This window comes from Gracilinanus agilis, chromosome 4 (assembly GCF_016433145.1).
Source record: "Gracilinanus agilis isolate LMUSP501 chromosome 4, AgileGrace, whole genome shotgun sequence".
NCBI classification, from domain to species: domain Eukaryota; kingdom Metazoa; phylum Chordata; class Mammalia; order Didelphimorphia; family Didelphidae; genus Gracilinanus; species Gracilinanus agilis.
This window is the reverse complement of record NC_058133.1, coordinates 80,446,853-80,453,283: the sequence shown is the minus strand read 5'-3', so window position 1 is coordinate 80,453,283 and position 6,431 is coordinate 80,446,853. Positions and strand designations below refer to the sequence as shown.

Genomic DNA, 6,431 nt, shown 5'->3' with positions numbered 1-6,431 from the left:
CTTAATATAAAGTTAATAGTTGTATCTCCCCTTTATCTTGCCTTTGGGACATATTTTTATGGGAACTAGATGAAGAACTGTGAATCTCTGTGTCTATATATTTACAAGTAGATTCTCTTTGGGCTGGCAACCATGCAATTTTGGCCTGGGAACAATTGATGAAACAATTCTCTAGTTCATGCCACATGTCAGAGTGAGACAAATGCCCTGGTTTCTGTATGAAGTTTTCAGCTATTTCATAGCAAAAAAAAAAAAAAGAGAGTAAAGATGGCTTATTGGAATGACCCATCTATTGGTACCAGTGACTAGAGAGTACTCTGAAGACCTATTCTCAATTTCATTTTTAAATGTTTCTTCTTCTCTCCATTATTACGAGTGCCAAAAGAATGAAAGTTAAGTGAGTCATTGGACCTTGCCTGAGATGTCTTGCCATGACCCAGCCCCAGTTGTATTTGACTGCCTTGGTCTAATTAGTTTTAATTAGTTGGGGTGGAGGTGGGATTTGGATCATTAGTGAGTGATATGTCAAAGTCCTCCAGGTGGCCTTATCTCCACATCAGGACTGGTCTCCTAAATGTCTATAATGTCATTGTTTCTGTACTTTCACTTTCAGCATGAATTCATTATTTACTTCTGATAAACGCTTTTCTGGTGTCTCACCACTGAGAAATGCCAAGGCTTTCTATTAATTGCGATAGGGTCTTTCAGAGATTCCAAGAGGAAATAGATTGGGTACATGGTTTTTAGGGCCTTTTGTTACAAGGAAGATGAACAGAGAAAGTTTAGAGACAGAAAGTCTTAGATGGATAATCATTAAAAATTATTCTTTTGGTTCTCATGCGTGATGAAGAAACAAATGCTGTACAAAGCAAGTCAATCATAGTCCTCCCCTCAGGAGTTTATGATGACATGGATAGCCTTGATTAAAACAAATGAAGAAACAAAAACAAGATTAGGTCCAGGGAAAATTCTGAAAGGACAAAGAATTATTTGTAGGTCTATAAATATTCTGAAATTATTTCCAAGGACATTCTGGGCAAACAATCCTTTTTCAAAGCACTGATGTCCAGATGATTAAGGGTAAGGGAAAATCTCTAACTTCTATCCACAATTGGGATTTCATTCCCTATGCACCTCCTCTCTGAACACCACTGCTATGTGAATACTTCACTTTTGGAAATAATATTGATTAACTCCAAATTACCATTACTGCTACCATTCCATTTTCCTGAGTCTGATTAATTCATGGCAATTTTTCTTCATAAGACCCTATATGGCATCAAATGATTGGCTTCAGACACTGGCAGAAACAATGTAACCCTAAATTCTTTCTCCAATTGGGTAGAGAAGCTCACAGAGTCTCTGATCCATTCTAAGTGCTTAATAAATATTTATTGAATTGATTGACAGCACTTGCAAGTCCTTCTAGAGTGGGGAAAGGACAAAACTCCAGACATAGCAAGAATAATTTGTTAAAACTGGAAATCATAAGATGGCAGGTTGGGGCAAGCATATCCTCTATTTTGTTCTACTCTTCTTTACCCCAACATGGTGGCTTCCTGAGTAATGGTCTTACTTCAGTCCCCCAAGGTTTCTCTCCTCACCAAGGGAGTTACTTTCTACTGTACCCTCCATTCAACTGAGAGTAATTGCATCCTGCTTATTTCTCAGCTGGTAAGACACAAAACTCCTACTTACAGTTATGGAGCAAATGTTCTTTAAAAATAGTTCATTTTTTCAATTAAGCATTTTTTATTAATCTGTCATTGTATTACTGTCCTCCAATTGAACAGTTGTTTTTTTTTTAAAGAGAAAGAAAGCCGGTATACATAGCTGCATAATCCAGCAAAACAATTCTCCACATTAGTCAAGAATTATATTTGAAAATGCATGAGTCTTTCTTCATTTTAAGATCATTATCTTTTATTCAGGAAATGTTTTAATTTAATTATTTTGGATTCATGGATTATCATTGTGTTGATGATTAGAGTTCTAAAGTTCTTCAAAGTTGATTTTCTTTATAATGTTTATGTCAATGTATAAGTTGTCCTAATTCTCTTCACTTCCCTCTGCATCCATTCATATAGGTATTCTCAGTTTCCTTCAGAACAATTTGCTTCATCAGTTCTTGTGCCACTCTTTTCCATTATGTTCATAGGGTGATTATTGTCCTTTGCACTCAAAGAGACCCAAACTGCCATATCTAGTGGTGTCTTTTGACTCCAGCATAAATTGGATTTGGGTGAGGCAGAGTTGTATAAAGTCACTGGTCTTACTCTCTTTTGCCAAGTCATTGAAGTCCAGGGTCAAGACAAAAATCAACACGACTGGTGGGGGTTTAGCATGTAGTGAATGACCTTGGCTTTTTCAATGTCTGATCAACTTGTAAGAGTTCCATAGCACCTGCTTCAGCCTCCTTTGTCTCTGTTGGAACAAATTTTTCTCATTTGCCTCTTCTACCAGGGGAAAGTCTTCACATGTCTGAGATAGAGACTTCTCTGGGATAGTCACCAATGGGCTTGACATCTACTGATTACCCTCACGCTGGTTTAGCCTTCCTGTCCAGACAGTTTTACTGGGATGTGGCCACCAGGCATGCCACAGCTTCTTGAAGTCACCAAAGGAGGAGAGAAGCCTTGGAAAGGACTCCACAAGTCCTCCTATTGGAGGCACTAGCCATCCCTAAATAATCAGGGAACTCCACTCATGTATCACAATTTGTTTAGCCATTCTTCAATAAGCCTATGCTCCTTAGTTTCCAGTATTTGAATAGGACTGCTTATGATCAGACTGTGACTTAGATGCTGAGAAGGAACACACTCAAAGGATCCCATATCAGGTTGTTACTCAAAGGCAAGCAGATACGCTCAGCTCTTTAATTCCACAGGCAAGAGCAAGCACAAGGGCTGCTGTGGGTATATGCATAGGTAGGATGCAAACCCTGGTGGAGAATATATCCTGTTCAAGAGGAGCAATCTTAGGCTCTTTGCTCTTACATCTGCTTGGAGTTGCAAGACAGAATCACAAATACCAAGGGATATAAAGACCCTTGGAGCAGTCAATCAGAGAAGGGGCAACCTTCCCTTTATTGTGATAAGGAAAGTTTGCTAACCTTGCATAAACAGATTAATAAAATCAGCTAAATTGATTAAGATCAAGACAGCCTTGCATTCCTTGCCTAAATGAAACTTACTCAACCAATTTTGGGATACATAGGAACTTCCTGGTACCTATGAAGTCAGATCAATTGATAGTCAAAGACAAAGTCATTTTTGTCAGGATGACGTATGCACATTTGAAAAACCACATAGATCCTTTTTCTCTTTGATTTCTTTAGGGTATAGACCCTTTAGTGGCATAGCTATGTCAAAATATGTTTTTTTGGGGGAGCATAGTCCCAAATTGCTTTCTAGAATGACTAGACCAGTTCACAGCTCCACCAACAGTGCCATAGTGTGCCTCCCTGAAGATTCTCCAACATTTGTCATTTTCCTCTTTTGTCATCTTTGCTAATCTGATAGGTCCAAGGTAGGACCTTATTGATGCTTTAATTTGCACTTCTCTTATTATTAGTGATAGAAGGGGTGCCAAACTCACCGCTGGGCAATACAGTTAATTGGGAAATGTTTAACAAAATAGGTAAAAATATAATACAACATAGATAATATTTTTTTTACTAATTTTGGGGTTTCTAGGTTGATAAGCAGCAATCTGGCACAAGCCTTAAAGGAGTGTCAAGCATTTCTAGTTTCACCTGGATAGCCCCTTCCAGTAGGGATTTATGGGAAAGCAACAAACTCTGCCTCTTCCATAAGCTTCAAGTGGGCCATCTGAGTCTATTTACAGATATATCCTTTTGCCTAGGATTTTTCATGGCTACCTTCATGACAATGTCTAATGGCATGCATTGTCCTATGAGTTTAGTTCTTGGTTCAAGGATTCTTTGAGAAAAATGGCAAGCTTATTAAGACACTTACTGATTCTTTTTTTATTTCATAAGAGATGATGACACTGGAATGCTTTACAAGGCAATAACAGAAATAGCTACACTCATTCATTGCTGGTGGAATTGCAAACTTATTTCTTGACCTTCTTCATTCTGATTCCTTCTCTTGGTTTGAACAGCTTCTCTAGACCACAGTTGATTGTGTAGATAAAATTTAAAGGGATGCCTTGAGTACATTTTTTAAAGTCTGTTATCGAACATTCACCAGCACATCCCTGCATAAAGGTGTCATCAGATGATACTATTAAATAATATTCTCTAGGGAGAAAATGAGGTTTGGGGTAGATTTTTTTTGGCAAGTAAGAAAAGATTTTATTTTGTGGTGGGGGGAAAAAGAGAAAGATACAAAAGACAGATAAGGCCAGATGACGGTTGCTGGACACTTTCTAGAACTCTTCACTTTCATCTCCCTCAATAGAGTTCGTGCTTACTTCTTTGTAATCCTTCTCCAAGGCAACCAAATCTTCCTGGGATTCACAGAATTCTCCTTCCTCCATGCCTTCACCCACACACCAGTGTACAAATGCCCACCTTGCATACATAAAGTCAAACGTGACCTAGATGGGTCCATGTCTCGGCAATGATGGTCATGTTACTTAGCACGCATACTGCCCACTGAATTTCTGCCAGGTCTCCACTGGGTACCACAGTTGGGGGCTGGCAATTGATACCAACCTGGAAGCCAGTAGGACACCAGTCTACAAACCGAATGGTTCTCTTGGTCTTGATTGTGACAATGGTGGCATTGACATCCTTAGGTACCACATCACCACTGTAGAGCATGCAGCAAGCCATGTACTTTCCATGATGAGGGTCACACTTCACCATATGGTTGGAGGGGTCGGCTTGGGGTAGATTTTGGGGGAAATATAACTTGCACTAGCAAGAGGAAAGGGGAAGGCACTGGTGTGGTGGGAATGGCAGATGATAAGGCATTGGGAGAAATAATGTCAAAATCCCTCAGTAATAATAATTATGCCTCACCTAAAAGTCATGTCATGTAATGTGACTTTTACATGAAAAACAATTACAGTCAATTTGGGGGAATGTCATGAGATGATTATAGTTATCCCAAGAGGATGCCTAGCATGGGGAGAGGACTGGAGGCCATGCCACATAAGGAACAGTTATAGGAAGTTGGCATGTTTAGCCTGAAGCTGTACATAAAATCCATTTCCAAAAATTTAAAAGGTTGTCATGTGGAAGGAGAATTAGATTTGTTCTGCTTGACCCCAGAGGGCAAAACAATGTGTGGAAATTGCAAAGAGGGAGATTTTGACTTTGCTAAGGAAAAACTTCCTAAGAATGAGAGCTGTTCAAAAGCAAAAAGGGTTCCTTCCAGAAGAATAGTAAATTCTTTGATCCTGGAAGTCCACAAGCAGAGGCTGAGTATCTACTTGTTGAGGGCTGTTAAGTGGGGGCCTGTTTAGGTACAAGTCAGATAAAATTCTTTCTTCCTATTCTTAGAGAGTATAGAATTATAGAATTCCATGAAAACTCAAATAAAGAATCCTTGATGGGGTGATAAAATAGACATAATTTTTTCCTAATTTTTCAGAAACCTATGAGGATGAAGAGACTGGCCACAAGTCATAGAATATTTTAGTGGTATAGTCAGAAGTGAAGGCTAATTCATGGTCTGCTATTTCCCTGGGCTAGACTTGGCCTTCAGAACAAATGCTGCCTTGCAAGAGACACCTCCCAAGCTAATTGACTTAAAAATTAGAGCTCAGATGTCGAAAGAAGAAGGGAGTAATCAGGAGTGAGATTGTGCTCATTTTACCTCTTTAAATTTTAATACAGAGTGAGATTTGTTAAGAAGGGGAGGTCCCGAGGTAGTCAAGGTCATCAATAATTCAGCAAAGACTGTCACGCTGTAAACAGCACATGGTACCCAGCTGATGCTCATGGTGGTGGTGACTCTGGCTGACTCTAATTTTTTAAACATGGAGAAAGCTCAATTTTCCTCTTCCTTTAAATATTAGGTGTTTCTCTTTTCTATTTATAGTTTGTAAATGATCAGAAAATTGCTTTAACTACAATAGAATTCAGGTGGAGGGATTTTGGTGTAGGAGAACAATGGTAATTCAGTGTAGAGTTTAAGAGTTGGACCTTGGCCCTGAGAAGTTATCAGAATACATACAAAGCCCATTCATAAAGTATACATATGATCTATATGCTATATAGTGCCATCTATGTGCCATACAGTGTCATACACTTATTTTTTCTTTGAGGAAAATGACTAATGATAGTAGAGTTTCTATGCTTTATGCAGTCCCAGATGCCAAACAAGCTATTTATGTGTCATATGAGGCTATTTGTATGAATATTATTAGCATATGACATGGTATTTGCCATTATTCCCAACTTTATATCTGAATATGCCACAAAAGCCTTCTGTCTTTTTCTGTGCCAGGGCATGTCT

General features: G+C 38.7%; 1 pseudogene; it reads right to left on the bottom strand.

Annotated features, from left to right (window-relative positions):
* Positions 1 to 4,392: 4,392 nt before the first annotated feature.
* Positions 4,393 to 5,915, bottom strand: LOC123245923 (annotated as a pseudogene).
* Positions 5,916 to 6,431: the final 516 nt, after the last annotated feature.